The following is a 20,942-nucleotide window of genomic DNA, read 5'->3' on the forward strand; positions in this document are numbered from 1 at the left end:
CGATTGCTTTCCGTATGCCGTCTCGCCTGAGTGAACACGGCCTTGTTGATGAAAAACGTGTTTATTTGGCCGTGTACGAACGTATCAGCGTTATTACTATGCATACATCCTGCCGGAGCATACACACACAGCGCGAACCACGTGCATGATGACGGATAATTATTGATCGAAGAAAAAAACGGAATGTATATACGACGGGTAAAAGAGAACGTGGGTTTGGCATCTCCACGGCTTGTCTCCACCGTCATTCGAACATTGCGAATAGGTTATTTTGACACATGTCAGAAAGTGGAGCCTTACAATTAAGAAAAGGTACACCGACTAGCCGCGAAATCTTCACTTGCGACCGATTGTGTTTCGCTACCGAACTGTGATTTGATACCGCAAGTGACCTTCCATTTACAAGAGTAGCTGTATGACTTACGCTGTGACCTCGAACATAATCACTCGATGTCCAAATGCGCAGTGTAACAAACGTTCGCGCTCGAGGCTCGAGAATTTGCTTTCCGCCAACGTCGCCATACACTTTAAGGGGGAAAAAAGAGCCCTTTGACTCCTTTTTGTGAGTCCTGACTACCACATATATTTCTCTTTAAAGACACACGTTAACTGTCTTTTGGATCCCACCACTCTCCAAAGAGAGTATATAATGATCTTCAAAGAGAGTTCACGTGTCTCCTTAAAGAGGGTCATATAAGTGGCAAGTCGAGGCTCACAATAAAGGAGTCAAGTAACTCCTTCTTAGAGTGTAGGTGCTTGCAGACACGTTCAGGAAATCGAAACCGCCCGCCTGAGCTGCGGAGCAGAACACAGTATCGCTTTGGCGATGTTGCCTTGGAAGTGACGTCACGGCCGCCAATGTACAGGGCCGTCCACATCTAAAGTGAATACCGCATTATTATTCAAAACCTCATAGAAGCCTATGTTTAATACGTAATCCGGAAAGTTATTCTTCTGTTTATCGACACCATGATTAGGCTTCATATAACAGGCAGTTGTCCTTGTGAAGTAGAATAAACGTACTAGTTTACCGGCTTGAATACTAATGAGGTGTTTACCTTAGATGTGTTCGACCCTGTACTTAAAATTAAAAAAGAAGAGAGTAGCGTGTTTGCTTTTTATCTATTCATATCTCTTCAACTCCAGCCTCGCGCGAGTTCCCGCTTCAGTGTTCGTCAAGGTGTCGTTATCGCGCGCGGTGTACACGAACTCTGCGCAAACATAACCGCGTCGCATTAGCATTCGTTAAACACGACTCAGGCCATGGATCGACGTCTGATCGACCAGCTGGATCGTGCGTTATGAGACACGCCCGCGAATGCGCTTGCGCGGACGACAACCTCGACATTTCCTGATTGCTGCATCCCCTCCACCCACATTAGTGAACCGGAAACACGCCGAAGAGGGGACGGAATGATCTCTGCGCGCACGCAAAAAATAAGGGAAGGGGGGGAGGCGGGTGAAATTGACCCGCAACGGGTCATTAAGTGAACGACGACGAAAACCTTGAACTTGTCTCGGCTCAAAGATATCGTGGGCGCATGAACGCGGATAAACAGACAGTGAGGGTCAATATCGACCATCACGGCTGCCGCAAATAATTGCGCGAAAAGAAAAATAGTACGCGTAGGTGTACGAAACGGACATGCGACTCGTATGCGTTCGATCGTCCGAACGCTTGTCCAAAATATCTGCCAGACGAATGCGCTTTTAGCGGGGCGGAGGATATAACTCAGTGCCCGGAGTGGAGTTGTAAGGATTATTACTACATGAGCGCAGGGGTGACATAGTTGCATACTACTTCTAAATGTGTGCGTTCACGATGTTTGCGCCTGTCCCGTCTACACCTTTCGTCTATCGCTCAAACATCGTGAAGCGCACACATTTACGAGTATGTATCCCTACCAACTCGTTCAAGCTTCTATCAATCAAAACGCGAACAACTGTCATTAGCTTGCCATTGAGCCGTACGTTGATTGATTGATTGATTGATTGATTGAGTGAATGAGTGAGTGAGTGAGTGAGTGAGTGAGTGAGTGAGTGAGTGAGTGAGTGAGTGAGTGAGTGAGTGAGTGAGTGAGTGAGTGAGTGAGTGAGTGAGTGAGTGAGTGAGTGAGTGAGTGAGTGAGTGAGTGAGTGAGTGAGTGAGTGAGTGAGTGAGTGAGTGAGTGAGTGAGTGAGTGAGTGAGTGAGTGAGTGAGTGAGTGATTTGAACGTCATAAGGCAACACAGAGGCTACGAAGGACGCTGTGTGGTGGGTTTCGGGATCCATTTATACAACCTGAAGTTGGTTAACTTTGTTGGAAATCGTGATAATCTAATTTCTTAATAATTTACGCATATATTTTCTATGAGATTTCTCCCGCCTTAGCAGGAAGTCACCCCAGCGAACAGCGCGTCTGGTTAATCTTCCTGCCTTTCCTTCCTATTTCTCCTCCTCCTCCAGCGAACAGTGGAATAGCCAGAAATTTTTTTTAAAGTGGAAGGGGGAAGGGTATGTTCAGCAAACCTTTATGTATGTTCTGTGTGTGTTTGTACCTGTGTGCGTATTGTACGCGTGTGTTGTACGTGTGCGTGCACGCATGCAGAACTGAAAGTTTTCGGGGGAGAGGGTGTGGGGTGGAAGTGGAACCCCCCACCTCCCCAGTCCCTATGGCTAGACCAATGCCAGCGAACTCTAGGTCAGAGCAGACCACTAGGATATTCCGTGAAGATATACTACACCCATTGTGCTGCGATGAAAACATCGGCTCCAGTGAGAGAGCGTCCGTTCCATTTTGCGGCGACCTTGGTTGCACGCCGTTGTCACGGGGCCACCTAGCGACCGCGCATACGTTATGCGGCCTTCATTCCGGTCTCGTAAATGGACACGGTGTAGAGGAGCGTGATTGCTCGTGCATCCACTCACGAAATCGATCGATCGAACCATCGATCGACGATGAACGACTCTGGAATCACGCACGCTCAGACGAAATTGACTCGCCATGCTCGCCACGCTCAATGAAGTAAATGATTGAAAGCGCGCGTAATCTTTCATTGACAGTGAGGATCGAAAGTGAACAAACACGTAGTGTATAGTGCAAGCAGCATGGCGTAGTAGGAAAACAGTGAAGAGTGATTCTCTTTGGAGCGAGCAGGCAAGAGATGCTTTTCTCTCGCCTTGCCCCTTCACCCTGTGCAGGGTAGTTAACCAATACAATGTCTTGTTATCCTGTTTGCCTTTCTGTATGTCACTTCTCTATCTCTTCTCTTAGATCGGCACAGTGAGGGGCACAGTGGGTCGGAAGACGCCAATGGGAAATCATTTCTAGAAAAAAACAAAAAAACTTTAGTACGTCTAAGAACGGTCAACTGCACACGTTGAGGTGGCGTGTAAAAAGCGTAAGACCATGCCAATGTGTTGAAGATGGCATGCAATCCGGTGATAAAGCCGACGTGTATTTTTTTCTAACCCACAACAAAATATAGCCTGCATACTTCACCGCTGACAACATGTCACATATACTGTATACATTGTAAATCAACAAAGGGTGAATATATGATCCACTCGTGTCATAATATCCAAAAGCGAATGATTTTTGTTTCTTGTTTTGTTATTTACTGTTATTTTATATGTCGGTGTGCGTTCGATTTTTTGCTCTACGTATTCCGCCACTCGGTACGTCGACAAAACTACCTTGTATCGACGGTATACGGTAATGTAGTAATCGTGACTACGTTTCTCATTTCTCGGTCTCGCTTCCTTGAACAATGTGTGGCAACGCGACACTTGCAGTTACGCCAGTCTTTGAAGGAAGTGATCATTTGTCTATCTCTGTCTGTCTGCGCAGCGGCTCCCGAGTGGGTGACGAAGCCTCGAGACACGTCATCGGCGCTCAACGGGCCAGCGTCCTTGGATTGCCTGGCGGTCGGCTACCCGACGCCCACCGTGCGCTGGTCACGGGAAGAGTCAGGTGAGACGACGCAGCCCGTAGAAAAAGACCGTCGCGTGAAGGAGTCGTGTCGCCCCATCGCCTACTATTCACCCTATCTCTGGTGCCTTAGTGTAACCCAGAATATGCTAGACATCTCTAATTCTGCGTCTGATTGTGAAGTGGACCCTTTTCATAATTGTAAAGTTAACCTTCCTGCAATGCTAGTTAGCCCAACTAATGGCAGCTAGTCACTTCTGCAAACGGCGTGTTCAAGCGCAGTTGTCTTGCGCTATGACGTGGAAAATGTAGACTCAGCTCCCTTTATAAAAACGCGCGTAATAGACAAGCGCCAGCACGTGCAACCAGGACCTCTTTATCCACTTGAAACACGAGAGGTGCCGCGATTAGTTGGGAGAATACGCAACGCAGGGAAGCGCACTTGTGGATTATGAAAATGGTCTATTATCGGCGGGGGGGGGGGGGGGGGGGGGATAGAGAAGCAAGCACGCATGTTGAATTATTTCTTCGTTGATTTGCATATTTCTGTGTGAAGTAAAAGTGAGGTTTCGTAAGCAGGTTTAGTGTAAGCATAATAAAGAAAAACGTTTCATGAGCTGAAATGTGTGGATGGGGGTACCTGTAGTGATATAAAGTATCACTGTAAACTGTAATCAGTAACTGTAATCAAGAGTGAATATACACTAGAACATTACATTAACTTCGAAAAGAAGTGTACGGTTTGTGCGAAGGCTACCGTATTTGCTCGAATAACACCAGCGCTGGATAATGCCGTCTAGTGTTGGCTATAATGTTGCATAACTTGGGTATCTGCAGCTGCTAAGAGCAAGCTCATGGCCAATGTGTGTAATGTGAATGGCTCGTTAAAGGGCCCCTAAACCACTCCGATTCCAAAGACTAACTATCGGTTTCTTTGTCGCCTTCACGACCTTTCCTACACGTGCTATCTCCTCCTCGCCGCGTATTTCTTCAGGAAACACGTGGACAATGTCAGAACTAAGCGTTGCGCCTATCAGGATTTCGCGTTTTTCGGGCTACACGCTGTTATCTCCGCTTGAGCAGTCGAAAACGCGCAAAACCAAGTGAAATCAGTTGATCGCGCACGATAGTCATGCCAGACAAGAGAGAACGGACGTGCGACTGCAAGGCAGAGCGTGATAGGCGACAATTCACAACTGATATTCCTCCTACATAAACCAGTCGAGAGTTAGTATCCTAATGACGTCATGTGAATCACCCTGCGTGCTGGCGCCACGAGGTACGCCGAAAAAAAAAACGGGTAACGTCAGGAGATAATACCGCCCTCCGTTTTCGTATTTTCAGAGGTTGATTAGGGGGCCCTTTAAGTAATACGCAAAGCTGCCACTTCTTTCTGAAATCAACTTTCGCACTCTTTGCGTGATACAGAAAAAGAGATCAGCGTCGACGACTCCTGCGAATGAGTCCAACGGAAACGCATTGGGCTGATAAATACATGTCGAAGCTTGGAGTTCCTAATAGCGCGTGTACCGTGGGAAGGCACGCTTCCTGAACGAGCCCTCGTGGGCTGTCGCATCCCTGTTTATCTGCCGTGGGCATTCCGAGTCTGTCCGCGCCGTAGCCAGCTCTTCATTCACTCTGCAGTCTCCGCACACACTGACAGAAATACGGCGTCTTTGTCTGCGCTGACAACGTTCTGGCAACAGTGCCCACCTGGCAACGGGAGCTGGCAAGTCGAGTAGCGATTTATTGTGCCGTTGCCGACGGGTGGTCGTGAAGCGAATTACACGTCGCCGTGAGACGTTATCGCTGACGTGAGAGGCGTTTTGGCAGTGGTGTCGCAGTCGACGAGAGAAGTGGAAATACACGCTATAGAATAACGACTGTCGTTTCTCGTTTCGCCGTTATTATTACGCCGTGGTTCAGCGGCACGCAAAGAAAGAACAGTGTGTTTTAACACGGTCTCGTCATTATCTATACGTGCTGCATACGCCACTTCGAATAACCTTGTCAATACGGGCTGCGTATTCCGAAATACGGCCGAAACACATCTGGAATACTACCATATAATGAGTCCGAAGTTCACTCGCCTTTTCGTGCTATATAGCTTGTCCTTGCAGCCCGGCACAGGCGATGAAGTTCGACGACCCATTCGGGAAATGCCGGGCCACGAGGGAGAAGGAAATCGCCACCGCCCTTCCCATATTTTTCTCTCGTCCTGTACTCGTCTATGCGTGCGTGGTGCAATGTACGAGCCGGGACGGGATACGGCTTCCCATGATAATGAGCGCTCGCATCCGCCGGCACGGAATATCATGCAACGCACGCGGAGGGACCGGGCACCGAGCCCGCTGAACTAACAGGCATTGTTGCCAAAGCTTTCGTTTGAGCTGGTTGGTCATACATAACTTATGCAGAACATCTAGGCGCGAAGATGTTTGCGTAAGTTGTTGCCATGCTGGCGAGAGCAGCACTTTCGCTCAGTGGCGAAGTTAGATGCTATGACAACGACTAACTGATCAAGACTGGACGAAGTCTTGAACAATGACGCGTCAGAACCTGTTATGTTAAATGGAGGGAACTGTACGCTCTGATATAAGGGCGGTTTCTTATCGTTCTGAATTCTAGGCTTCAGGTTTTTGCCGTAACTATGCAGTTGAATGAAAAGGAAAATTGACAGGCACCTGAAACAAAAGCGCTGCTATATACAAAGGAACTGTATGCATGGGTTCCCTGAAGGTAATTAATACCTATTTTCTCTTTTATGAATCTTCCCCTTCCTTGCTTTATGCTGCATTGTCATCTGCGAACTGCGGTTTGGCTAATTATTCCAAAGCCCATGATAATATCAGCCAATGAGTAAATTCACAGGTGTTTATGGGCTTATACTTAAAATGTGGCATCCACTTCATTTGTGAGGCTCGCTTACGGTTTTATTTTCTGCATTTTAACATTTTCAATCTCCTCGACACAAGATTTCTCTTGTTTCCTGATATCTTTCAACGTCATACAGTCGTTAGTCGCGTCGTACATTTTGTAGCTTCGCTAGCTTGAATTGTGCGTAACTTCAGATATAACAACAGAGCGAACGATGCACGCTTCGTATTATCAGTAGCCCATCACAGCTTACGCAAGCTTATGTAGTACGTCCTTCTTGACCTGTACGGTCACCGTGCGCTCGAAACATTCTTAAGAGCGCTCCCTCCCCCTCCTCCTCCTTTCGCACGCACGCACGCACGCACGCACGCACGCACACACACACACACACACACACACACACACACACTTCTTTAGTTTCCATTTTATATACACCGGCTGCATCATGGGCGTCGGCAGGACTTTGCCTCAGGGGGCACAAACCCGTGTTGTATCGCCAAAGGGCGGGGGGGGGGGTCCGCTGGTGTGGCCTGGGTGTGGCTTTGGAAGGGGGGCGGGGGCAAGTGCCCCTTTCTGCACCCCCCTGCTGACGCCCATGGTCTGCATTGCTGCATATAACCAAAGTGTCTTCCACTTAGAGTTCACGTCCAAGCACTGTTATTAATTTTTCAACCATGGCAGCGGACACTATAAAACCACTACTGCGGTTGACCATTACCACAGGCATTCATTCAAACCCATCTCGGTATGGGTGCCGAAACCGCAGCTTCCACCGCGCTGCACGCAACAACGCGGCCACCGGCGGCGGAGCCGCATATCGGACTCGCATTGTGTACCGCATCCGTATATACAGCGAGGGAACGGCCTTCCATTAGGCGAATGGGTTATGCGGGCAACGGCGAAGCGTGTAGCGTGACGACGACCCACAGCGAGCGGGCACGGGACGAGAAAACAGGGGCAAAAGTTGTGACAAACAAGGCGTCCGACGCTAGTTCATTAGGCGTCCATTAGCGCGCCCGCGGTAAGTGTGCCCGAAGTGCTGCACCACGTTGTTCATCGAAGGCGGTGTTCGTATACAGAATGCAGAAAATTTTGCAAGCGGGATCGATTTTCGCATGTGTTCGCAGGTTAAGCAACGAAAAACGCATTTTCCTCTTTGTTTCATTGGGTCGCTATTTACTGCCGCAACACTGTTCACGAGTTAACGTTGCCGGCGAGTTGCGTTGTCGCTCGCGTTGTTCATCTCGCGTTGTTGCTAAGTGCCGCAGAAAATGGTTGTTCGCATCATTAGGCTTATGGCTTCGAGCGTCACATCACTCTGATTGCACTCGGGAGATACACTTTGCGTCAGACATGGCCGAACACGTTACAGTTCATTCGAGTTCCATTCGCTCCTGGACCGTACATACATTGGTGCTAATGGAAGAGACGCGGGAGCCATGTCATTCGTGCTGTTCCAGAGCTATACAGAACGCTGGTAGTGGCTAACAATGTTTTGGGCTCGTTTGCTCGAATTTCACATGAAACGTTGGTGCAGCGAAATTATTCAAATATAAGAACGTTCATCTGCAAACGCAAACAATCGTCTGTATGTTCGCATCTTACGCGTCACGTTCAACGAGCAGGTTTTCGCCCCATTCGCTGGAACTCCGCTCTCGCTCTAAAGCTTGTTGTTCAGCTTACGTTAAACTTCGGCAACATTTGCATTTACTTTTGCTCACTCATTTATCCGTAAGTTTTTATGAACATCTGATTACGCATCCGTGCACCGGCATGAGAGCAAGAAGTGTAACCATCAAACAGTTTTAACGTGTTGTTAAGTGAACAGGCATCTCACTTTATTTTTTTTTACTCAAGCCGTCAACCTTTTAGTGTTTTAGTGCACGCTAAAGAACCGCGGTTAGTCAAAGTCATTCGGGAGTCTAACACTATGCGGCATGTCTCATAATCGTGTCATGGTTTAGAACGAAGAAAAGTTGAGCCAGTTAGCACGAACAACACAAACGCCGCTTGTGTTGTTCTGATCTCTTCTCTTGTATCCGTGTCTGCAGTGCACGCCAACATTTACCATAAATGTCCTAGTTCTGTCACGCAAAACCACATAATTAAATGGGATTGTTTTTTGTCAACGCAACATATGGCGTTCAAACCGCATCTGCGCGCAATCTCTGCATCCTCCGGCACCCGTTATCGCTGCCTCCTCCATTCAAAGCTATCAACACGAAAGAGTAAAGCAAAGCATCACACGCGAAGCGCGGTGTGTGATGCCAGGAAAGGCTGCGCGGAAAACCCCGCGACGATAAATCAGTTTCCGGGCGAGACGCATCCAACGATCCCAGGAGTGCAGTTGAAAGCACGTCGTCGACGGCGCCGCCCGCCCCGTGTGCGGCAAGGGGGACCCGGGGTTCCAAATCGAAAGCACTCTGCGAACCGCGAAGCCAAGCGACCGACGCCGCGCACGTCCTGACGCCCTAACATGACAGCGTATACAAGCCCTCGAGTCCGCCGGGGCCGTGTCTGGCATCGGGCTTATACGGCCGCGATCGTATACGCCACCGAAAATGGCCGCGGCAGCCATCACTGCTTTGCAGAGAGATTTCCTCGGGGGCTTTCGACGCGAACAGGGCGCGTTTCGCCAGCTTGAATGAAGCCGGTGTAACGCGAGAAACAAACGCGCCTGTCAACGGTGTAGTTTGCTGGTTTCTTTTGGACGACACACCTCGTTATCTGCCACAAAGTATATATAAATAAGTTAGTGAATGTTCAGCAGAGAAAGAGAATACTTTGTCATCTTTGTGAAGCACGCTGAACGACAGGTAGAAGACTGAGAGAGATGCAAAATATTCGGTAGACGACTCGAAATACGCGCATTTCAATGTGAACGATCGCTTCACTGAAGTGAATTTCAAGCCATCATAACGAAGACATTGAGGTTCCCTATGGAATACATTGGGGTCGACTTAGACCAATTTCGCCCGTCAGGTTTTGGACAGGGAGCCTCTGGAAATCTACACGCTTTAGTAAAACAGCTCTTCCTCTCATGCCTGTCTCAGTGAACAAAGTGTTTGCGTGCAAACTGCTTTACGCAAACACACAAATATTACAAAAGTTCCCTGTACCATAGATTCATAGTCGACTCACTCAGACTCACTCAGACTCAGGTCGAGCCGTGAGTCTGAGTCTGAGTGAGTCCGGGCGAGTAATATTTTGGTGAGTCTGGGTTCGAGTGAGCCCTAAGGCAAAATATATTCCATGGGTGAGTCTGAGTGAGCTCCACATTTTTTGCCGACGTATGCATACATTTGCAGGTTGTTGTAGAGAGAAACGAAGCTGCCATATATATGAACACCAGTGTTCACGCGCCTTCTTAGCTGAATTGTCTATAGCGTCCGTAGAACTTCGGGTCGAGAAAGCTTCATAGGCCGAGCTAAAGGATAAGAGAATGGTGCAGGGAGATAGCTGGTTGGCTACCCTTCCCTGGGAATGAGTTTGAAGAGAACAAAGAGACTGGGGATTCCTTTTTAACTGCGAGAAAAATAAGAAAAGAATGCTGAAGTTTCTTTCTACGCATGCGCAGTGTCCGACGACGTGGAGCTGCGACCCGTACCACTCGGTGGCGCCAGGGTGTCGCTGCTGGCCAACGGGACCCTGGTGATCCGCGAGGTCCGGAAGGAGGACGCCGGCAGGTACCGCTGCGTCGCCTCCAACGGACTGGGACAGGACCTCGAAGGAACGCTCACGCTCTCGCTTCACGGTAAGCTCAAAAGCGTAACGTCATTGGCGGCGCCTGAACGCCTGACCTTTTCCCGTGCCATTCTAATTCCACTTGTTACACGGTTTCTCGGGAACATGGAAAATGCGTAATGTCATGGCGGCGTGTACATTATTGTGTACGTCTGACCTTTCGCGAGCCATTTCAGTTCAACTTGTTACAGAGTTTCTCGGGTAGTCTTGAAGTGATGAATGAAGGTTTAACAAAGGAATGTCGCAGAGGCCAACGTTTTGGTTTGAGCGACGTTCTTTTTGTCCGACCATTGTTGTCACTTTAGCGCCAACTCCGTTTCGGTCCTTTTAGATTTGGAAACATGATGGTACACTGTATCATTGACGTCCGGTCTGCGCGCAAATCGTGTAATGACGCGTGAATGCGAGAAGTGTAATAACTTGCTGCTAAAATGTTTCCTAGCGCAAGGACTGGTCCTAGTTGCAGGCGTAAAGAGACGCACATAACTGTGTGGCAACCAGTGTCTGCTACTGCGCTACTAAGCGTGAATGCAGGAGTTTATTTTTTGAATAATAGTATGGCTATGCAAACGAAACGCCTGTGCGAAGTCTTTTGTTTCTCTTTCCTCTTTTAGTTTGTGTGGAACGTTCTGCGGGGAACAGTACTTTTGCGAAGTACGACTTCCTTGCACACTATATCCTGTTATATTTGATTGATTGATTGATTGATTGATTGATTGATTGATTGATTTCGTGTATGACATTATAGCAACACAGGAACACAGAGACACACCGAAAATGGGAGCTCAAGGATTAGTTACTTCTGACAAAATGGGGCTGTTTAAAAGTCCAACAAATGCTTTAGACTCGAGCGCTTCTGCGTCAGCGCCACGGCCTGGAGTCGAACCGGTGGCCTCGTGCTCGCAGGTAGAACGCCATAGTCACACTGTTTTCTAAACGGATGGATCCGAAGCTGCTTAGATACAGGAACGTTGTACAGGATTTTGTCAGCCATGTTATCATAAACATGAACTAAAAAGTCGTACAACTAGGAAAATATCAGATGATGCGGTTCGCCACGGTTGAAGAGTAATATTGAAACGCCTTCCGGTAGAACCTAACAAGGAATGTAAAAACTCCTATTGTTTCATGAATATGCGACGCGCAGCCGTTAACAACAGGTCTGCTCGCAACCGCTATGGCATTGTGTAGCTTCAGTTTTACGAAACAATATACATATGAACGGAACCCTGTTCAATATAGGCTGGTGAAAGACATGCTGAAGGGATGGAATGCTCACGTTATATAGAGGCTCGCACAAATTGCATTAAACTTTAATATGAATGCGATGGAACTTCATTTGATCGACAGTGCCCCTGAAAAAACGGGCAATATGCTTGCGTAAGCCGCTTTGCGGATTTGTGCAGAAATAATCTTTATTGACGTCTCGTTGGACGTAAACGCGATTGCGAGCTTTACGGAACACTCTCGAAGTTTTCTGGCTATCTGATCTTTTTTTTTATTTTCGCTATTATTGTACATATCAGCCAGAATCATAGCGGGATCAATTCAGTAACACCGTCGTGAAAATATGCGCCGGTATTCAGAACAAATATGTGATAAGTCCCCTTTGCGTCGGGATATAAATATTCCATTTTTTATACCAAGTGGTTTTCTGGAAGATTTCAGTATCCCTAGTAAAATTGTTACATAGCGCGCACGCGTGGTCGAGCTAGGCAACAACCTTGCTATTGATGCAGTTGTGTGTAATTGAGCAAAGCCTTATGACCATGCGTTATGGGAACCTGTTAGAAATCATAGCTTAGCGGCTCCTTCGTGAAAAATGTCCATAGTGGAAAATTTTGCGCACACCGCACGAAGCCACAACCAGAAGAATGCACATTGGCTAGCGCAGTCAAAAATTTCAACTATGCAGTCAAACAAATAACTATCCCATCTTTCCGTCTTATAAAAATTTCCAGCTGTGCTTTCTCGCACTTCAAGTTGGTCGTCCCAACATGCGTGATGAATGTATGCTTCCGCGTGCATACGTACAGCATCTAAAACAGTAAATACCAGCATCTTTCAGCTCCACAAACAACAACTACCACGTGCCTCTACAAAACCTAACTGCACGACGAGTTCCCAGACTCTCGGCTGACTAGACGAACGCGGAAATATTACTCAGCCGTACGGGCGCAGCCTAATGTGCGCACATTAGGCCCGCGCGTTACACGACACGCACATTTCACCGATTAAGAAACAAAAGAAACCACGAAAATAGAAAAAGAGCGCTTCGCTTCGTTCGCCAAACAGGCTCGCCTCGCGAAGCTGTTTCACCTCGGCGCTGCAACACAGAATGGCTTCATGCGCTGGAAATCCTGAGCCTTGCGAAAGCCGTTCTGTCTTTGTTACTCCTCGGTAGGCCTTTCTTTATCTATCTATCTATCTATCTATCTATCTATCTATCTATCTATCTATCTATCTATCTATCTATCTATCTATCTGTCTATCTATCTATCTATCTATCTATCTATCTATCTAATCTATCTATCTATCTATCTATCTATCTATCTATCTATCTATCTATCTATCTATCTATCTATCTATCTATCTATCTATCTATCTATCTATCTATCTCGCTCGCTCGCTCGCTCGACGCAAGCAACGTTGCCTGTCGACGGAACGGCATGTGTGTGCATCTACGTACGTGACGAGAGTAGGAGGAACCAAGAAGAGCACAAGGAGCATTCCGAAGAGGTTGACGCGTTTACGCACACGCTGCCGTGGGTGTGTGTCTGCCTGGCTCGAATCCAAGAGCCCGCAGCACGCTGGCCGAGCTTCTCAGAAAACGGCCTCGGTAGGCGGCCACTGACTCTGACGGCGAGCAAGACAGCGCCGATTATACTCGTATACTGCTCCGTCGCCCTGAGGCACTCACGCATGCGCAGTGGCTTCGCTGATATTTTCTTTCTTCTTATTGCCTTTTCTAATTCGCGCGTCGCGCTCGTGCGCGGAGTAAAGACAAAAAAAAAAAAAGAACAGCGACGGATTCGGCGAAATGCGTCGCCAAGCGTGGGTGTGCAGGGACGACGACACATTTAGCGCGGATTACGGACTCTTATGAGGAGCCTGTGGAAGCAAGTTGCCGCCCACGTTGGTGCTATAATCCCGCGCGTGATCTCCCGGATCTTCGGGGGCAATGTATTAGCATCGCGAGCGTGTGTTTGGTGCATGTTATGAGTCGTACAACGAGGTACAATGCAGGACGTACAGTGTATGATAATAATAATATGTGGGGTTTTACGTCCCAAAACCCCGATGTGATTATGAGGGACACCGTAGTGGAGGGCTCCGGAAATTGTGACCATCTGGCGTTCTTTAACGTGCACTGACATTGCACAGTACACGGGCCTTTACCATTTCGCCTCTATTGAAATGCTACCGCCGCGGCAGGGATCGAACCCGCGACCGACCTTCGGGCCAGCAGCCAAGCACCGTAACCACTGATCCACCTGGCGAACGTAGAGTGGATGAAGAACAGCGGGTATTGTGTGTGCGTGACACGAAGCACTTGCACGTTGTTTTGCGTCACACACAAAACTATTTGTTCTATAGGTCCAATCGGAAAGGCTCTAAGGCACAGCAATGTCGCACACAAACAAAAATTTTGCGACAGATTAAAAACAAACAAACAAACAAACAAATAAATAAATAAATAAATAAATAAATAAATAAATAAATAAATAAATAAATAAATAAATAAATAAATAAATAAATAAATAAATAAAATGTTGAACTTTCGATCTGACAGTATACTCACAGCCAGCGCTAAGCGAGACATTGTGCCATTGTTTTGCTTAGCGTTGGCTGTGAGTATGCTTTTAAAGAGTTCAGCATGGTCCGTCGCAAAATTCCTAACGGCAGTAATCTTCAGAAGAGAGAGGGTCGTTATTAAATGGTAATGGGAAGGTTCCATATATAGCGTCATGTATCACAAACTACTCCGCAGATTGGAATAAAGATGACAGGCACTACGCGAGCAGTGTACATTGCAGACTCTTAATGCACACCGCTTTATACTTATTCAGTCCAGATTGTTTTCAGGAAAGATATACATCGTCGCAATGCGCCATAACCCGACAGCTCTTATCGAAATATCAGTGCGTGACGAGACGTCCGTGTTCGGCGCTGTTATCGACGATGCATGCACAGAGTACACTCGTGCGCCGTTTCCCCTTCAGAGTTTTATCTCTGCCACAGATCCCACGGCCTTTGGGTGCTCGAGTGAGGTGAGAGGATTGTCTGATTAGATTACCTCCGCGACCTTTTGTTACCCCGTCCAGATTCATTTCTCGTACAAAGAGGAAAAGTTCACAGTTATACTGTGCTACTCCCATTAAATCGCCTTCTGATAATAATTGTTGAGGTTTTACGTCCCAAAATCACGATATGATTATGAGATGACGCCGCGGTGGAGGGCTCCGGAAATTTCGACCATTTGGGGTTGTTTAACATGCACCTAATCTAAGTACACGGGCCTCTAGTATTTCGCCTCCATCGAAATGCGGCCGCCGCGGCCGGGATTTGATCCCGCGACCTTCGGGTCAGCAGTCGAGCACCATAACCACATCACCATCGCGGATAGGAGTGTCTCCTATACTATGCGTGCAACTTTATGAAGTGGAAATCCGCAAACCAAGCCTTCTTTAAACTTCGTGAACTCTCTTCTTTTTCTTTTTCAGCGCCTTATAAACGTTCTCAAAATGGTCGGACATTCCGTTACACGAAAGAAAAGAAAGAAAGAAGCACAAGAAACATCACCCACACTTTATCGCACGAAAAGAACGACCGAAACGTGCACGCTGCTCACTCAGGCCGATACGGGGTCGTTTTGCATACGCCCGTTTCACGCGACGCAGCCATCTAAGAAAATTTCGTGCTCGCGGCAAGCCTCGCCCTATATCCCGCATGCCGGCGCTTCTTTCGAAAAAAGCTCAGGGCCGCTCGCGTGGCGATCAAGAGCATCGATTTTCGCTCCCCGCCTTATCTCCCCCTCTCTCTCTTCTTCTTCTAGTCTTCTGAACATATATATTTTTCTATTCTTATCCTCCCTCGCCTTAGCACTTTCGGAGCGCTGGGAGTAATGGCCTCCGTATATAAGAGACGCCCATCGCGTGGTTCTGATTTTCCTCGCGGCACGGCCATACAGCTAACGGGCAAAGGCGTGCGATTCGAAGCCGCGCGATAGCGCCCAGACACTTGGGCTGTACGCCGTAACTCGGAGAATAAAGCGTATATCGCGAGGACGAGCCCAATGCAAGGATGTAAGAGACAGAAAAAAATTAAAGCTATACATGCAGCTTTGGTTGTTTCATTGGTCCTGCGTTCCGTATCTTCGCGCCCTGCTGCTACCCGTAATAGACCTGCGCATGATGGTCCACTATCATGGAGAACGCCTTAATCGGAATTCCGAAACAATTTAATATATGCGAGTAATCAACTGTGAGCATGGGATGCGCTGGAGCCAACGTGTGTACAGTCTGGCATCGCACGTTCCCTCCTCTCTCCTATCTCCTCCCCTTTTCTTCCGCAATTATACTTGTTGTCTGGCTCGTTGTGCTTTCTTGATTGCAGTAAAAGCACTGTCAGTTGGACGAGTTGCATGGTACTGCTTCATGACTGACTGAGAAACACAAACACGGACAAGAATGAAAAAGACTCCACGAGCGCTCGTGGTGTCATATTCTTTCTTGTGAGTGTTTGTGTTGCGCAGTCAGTCATGAATATCAATTGTAGTTTAGAGACGAGAAAAAAAAAAGAGTAAACTTCGTGTGCTTATAAAGGTGCCGTTTGTGTAAATTGACTGCAAAATTTACGGTCGTGAACAATTCAAACGTGAACAAGAAATTACGCAGGGGAATGTGCTTCGCTCTTCGCGAGTGGTAACTCGAGAGAACTACCTCACGCCGCAAGTTGTGTGGTTGCGTGCGAGCCGAAATCGTGCTGATATTGCGCCTACTGGCGATAACGAAAACGAAATTACTAAACCCTATCTTGTTCGTATTTCATTCGTCCACGACTATACGTCCTGATAATCTATAAAGTATTCGAACGCCTTCTATAGCGGCACGGATATTCTCCACGGCACGTCGGTTGTTCGGATCCACATTCCAGAAAGAACTACTACAAGTAAAGAAAAATATGATAAATCGGCAAAGAGAAGGACTCGATAGAAAAAGAAGGCTCTCGTATACGAAGAACGTGGCTACAGAAAGGCGCCGTTATGGGTGACGAACATTAAACTGACTTTACGGTCGATTCTGGAGCTCCGATGTATATATAGAAACGACGCGGACCACAGAATGCTGAGCAGAGACGGTTACATCCGCATATGAAAAAAAAAAAAAACATTTTCACTACTAAAGAATGAAGATCAAAGATGGTGACCTCTTGGCCCCCCTGCGCACTTCAAAGCTCTTTCGAACGACCAAGACGATGCGTGCGCGCTTCTACTGCCACTTTTACAACTTATTTAATTTTAATTTTTTTTTATGAACGCCAACAGCACGACCCGAGGATGATGCCCTTCTTGCGGTTTATTGATCCTCTTATTTGTTTTGCTGCGAGCGGCGAGGAGCTGAGCCTTTTGTCCTGGATCACGTTCGATTCAGGAGGCAGTTAAAAAATCTCGGCTCTGTGGAGAAATGCGTCGTTATGTGCGCTGCCGTCGAACGCTTCTTCACGCTTTATATTCTTCGCAGATCGCCCTATGGAAGCGACTTCCCCTTCGTGCTCGGAAACAGAAGCTTCAATGGCCCAGAAAGTTACGCGTTCGCCCCGAGGTTCCCAAACAGGCAGTTTCTCTGAGCTTATCCTTTACTCCATAAAAAAAGCTGCCACATTTGAATACCATGCGTCTCCGATATAAGCCCTGATGGTTGCTTGGCAATGAATGTGCTGCTCCGACTGACGGCTCCCTGTACTTATGTGAAGTAGGTCGAAGATGTTCGAACCCGCAAGTATGTTTGGTTATTTTTATTTTTATAAAATTTGCCGCAGTCGTGACCTTGTGACAAGGTTCTCGCATAGGCTGCTGCGGGTGGTCGTGGGTTTGATTCCCGCTGTCGCCGATCACACACCGGTTTCTATAGAACTGGACACAAGCACTTCCCCGGCCCTGCACTTGGCTTTCTTCGGGGGTGATGACGCTTAGGAAAGGGGCTTGAAAGTCCGTCGAAAGACTCGTGAACATTAAACGTTGCGTGAGATAAAGTTTAATTTTTACCATAGCTGAGCAAAGTAGTATAAGCAAAAGACGAGACGAAAGCACTCGCTTCGCAGCGTTCGCAGGAGCACGCACGTTGAAATAAATTCGGAGCGATAAATACGAAGATCTTTGATATGCAAAAAAAATAATAAATAAAAAATTGAGCGCGCATATAACGGCACACTTAAACTTAGGGCTAGAATATTTCGCGGCTGGAGCACAGTTCATAGCAAAATAAAGTATCCATTATAGCATGCTTGTGCAAACGGACTGTGTGTAATCTCTGACTCTAATCCACAAGCTTGTTCCTCTAAACATGCGAGCATTCTTGCGATTTGCGTACCTCGAAACATCTGTTGTCATGTGTACACCCGTTACTCTAACGTCTATATAGGACTAACGTTATCACAGAGGGCACTTTTCCATTTAGTCACATGTACACTTGTCCTTCTGACCAGAGCACCGACGTTCTTGCGACTTCAAACGTACGTACAAATAAAAATGTGCAACCTTAGTCAGCCGAGGAATTGGTTGCCTTATCTCCAACTCATTTCATGCTGCATTAACTGCTGTGATTTTCTTTTTTTTTTTGTCTGTTACAGGTGGAGTACATCAATCCCTTTCCCCTCCTATATCCCCTTGCGTTCCTCAGCCCCAATTCTTTTTATGTATGAACGACTCTGCATGTGTGCATGCAAAGGTGACAATATGTTGCACGAATTGAAAGGTTCGGTTTGTCTTGTCTTATTAACTGTGTGTGTCAGCTTGCGTATACATGTGCGTGCGCGTCTGTTTTTCTCCCTTTACACTCTCACTGGTGTCCTGCATAATGTGCTACTTATACCCAGGACTCTAGACATTTTTCGTGTGGTTTCCTGGTTATAGCTAGCACTTCAAGCGGGACCTGATTAGGCGTATGCGTCAGTGTGCTTTCATGCGTATGCGTGTCTGCGGTTGCAAGTGTGCTTTTTTTTTTCTTTCAAAAACTGCCATATAATGGTATTACGCCATATGCCATACTCTGCCATATGCCATATCATGCAGTTACTGTTGCAGTAAGCGCATAAATTACCTTGTGACCACCCACAATGCATTGTAGACTCTCTGTCAGCCATCGACACTCTCCATGAACTAAGCAGGTAGAGTTCGATAATGTACTCCTTCGTGCTACTCCTTCGAGAGTGCTCACTGTGTATATCTGTATTCTTACGTGACCGTGCTTTGTTGTCAAATGTAACGAGGCATGCATGAGAGCGTCTGGAAAGTTCCATAACAGGTGAAAAAAAAAAAAAAACAGCTCCACGCTTGGATTCACAACACCGTTTACGGGTCAAAGGTCACTCAAGGCGCATGCAATGCTAGCCTTTTTTCAGGATGCCACGGCGCATGCGCCTTTCCCCTAGCGGAAAGGTGGCGAAACGCCTCTTCATCTCGGAGGCTTTCGTTCCGGCACTACCGGTTGTCTCGGCCCCTACCAAAGCCCTACTAAAACGGAAGAGCTAGGGCAGCACACGAAAATGAAACAGGCGGATTGTCTTGCCAAACAAACGATATAAAATAATGCAACATAAATAAGCCGAAGAACACTGGGCCCTTGTTAACCTCGGCTTGGCGTGCCCGACAAAAAAGTTCCCGCTCTGTTCAGAATGCGAAATCGAAGAGGAAACGAGGGGAAGCTACAAAAGGAAACGAGACAGTCGAGAGAATTCTCAAAAATGGCGCCACGAAACATACGATCCCCTCCTTGGCTGTCACAAAAGCCTTCGAGTTGCTTCCTGTTTGAGCCCGGTGAACTCCCCCCCACCGAACGTGTCCCGATTATTCAGGCAGGCAGGAAGCGTCCAATCAGCGGCGTCGTGCGCCGGCGTCAAGGGAGTGCCGTGTAGCCCTCAGCGCCAGCGACAGCGGGTCAATCAGAGAGAACCCCGGCCACGTCGTCTAGCTGGCGTGCAGAGATGGCAGAGACCCCCTCCGGCCAGATTTGAAAGAAACTACACGCCCCCTTGGCAGTCACTCCCTACTGAGCCGAGTTTCCTCTGTGTCGCGTGTCGAAAAGGTCCGAGTCCTTCTCTGCACAATCTGGGTTTGACTGTTGACAGCTGACTCTCTCGAGGTCCTATTCGGAAGGATTCTGCGACGTTGCAAACAGAAGCAGTCGTTTTGCCTGCGTGTCTTTGTTGTAAACGTTTTTGTTTTAGTACCTTTCACCTTGCTTTTCTTTTTTTTTTTGCCAAATTCTGGCCTCCGTCCAAATCTCAGCTTAGGGGACCTGAGTTCAACTGCGAGAAAAGGCTCGCGGAATAAAATCGCGAAAGTCCAAGCCCCCTGGGTCTCTCTGTCCGTCTTGAGAAGTAGGCACGGTGTGGAGCACTGTAATGACTGGACAGCTTGGGAGCGAAAAAGAAAAGTAATCGTAAAGCCGTTTCAAAGAGAAAAGCTTTCCCCTAGACGTCCTTCTGCGCACACGGCTCCAGTAGTACGCGCTGGTGAAGTCAACGTTTTCTCTCTTTTTTTTTTTTTTGGCACCGTGCCACCGCCAGCTGGCATTTTCTCCCGCTTTGCTGAGAGGCTTGTCGATCGGGTTCAGTTAAATCTGCATTACATAAGGTACAAATGCAATGTGCCCTTTCTCGAAGGTTGTATAACTCAAAGGCTGTATTCCCAAAGGTTGCATAACGTCGGTGTGGTAACTGTCTTAAGTGAGACAGTTGTTCGCGCGTTACGAATGAAGGCATATGAAAGGGATAATTGACAAGCACCCGTTTGTAGCACGAAGTCAGAAGGAAATCAGTGCGTATTTCTCAGAAAGGAAAGCTTCTAGTTGAAAGAAAATGCGTCTTGGTTCGATTCCTGGACCAGGACGAATTTTCCTTCAATTAGAAGCTTTGCTTTCTAAAATATTCATGTCGATTTCCTTCTAGCCTCGTCTTACAAACGGGTGGTTGTCAATTGTCCCTTTCATAAACCTTCCGCCGCCTTGCGTCTTTCCGCATAACTCATTAGCAACTTTAGCATATAAGCTTCCCGATGCAAACAAAAGAAAGGAAGGCCCAAATAACAAACCATTGCTAAGTATATATGTCGTCATCGTGACAGCGTCAAAGCTCCAATACGATGCTTATAAAACAGGTTAATTTTTTGTTGTTTTTTTTTTCGCTAAC

At 47.3% G+C, this 20,942-nt stretch overlaps 1 protein-coding gene across 2 annotated transcripts in view; it reads left to right on the plus strand.

Moving 5' to 3' along the window:
• LOC119397555 (Down syndrome cell adhesion molecule-like protein 1) overlaps positions 1-20,942 on the plus strand; it is a 123,641-nt gene that overhangs the window by 86,597 nt on the left and 16,102 nt on the right. The gene's annotated exons all lie outside the window — the stretch shown is intronic.

The sequence above is a fragment of the Rhipicephalus sanguineus genome, chromosome 6 (assembly GCF_013339695.2).
Source record: "Rhipicephalus sanguineus isolate Rsan-2018 chromosome 6, BIME_Rsan_1.4, whole genome shotgun sequence".
Taxonomy (NCBI): domain Eukaryota; kingdom Metazoa; phylum Arthropoda; class Arachnida; order Ixodida; family Ixodidae; genus Rhipicephalus; species Rhipicephalus sanguineus.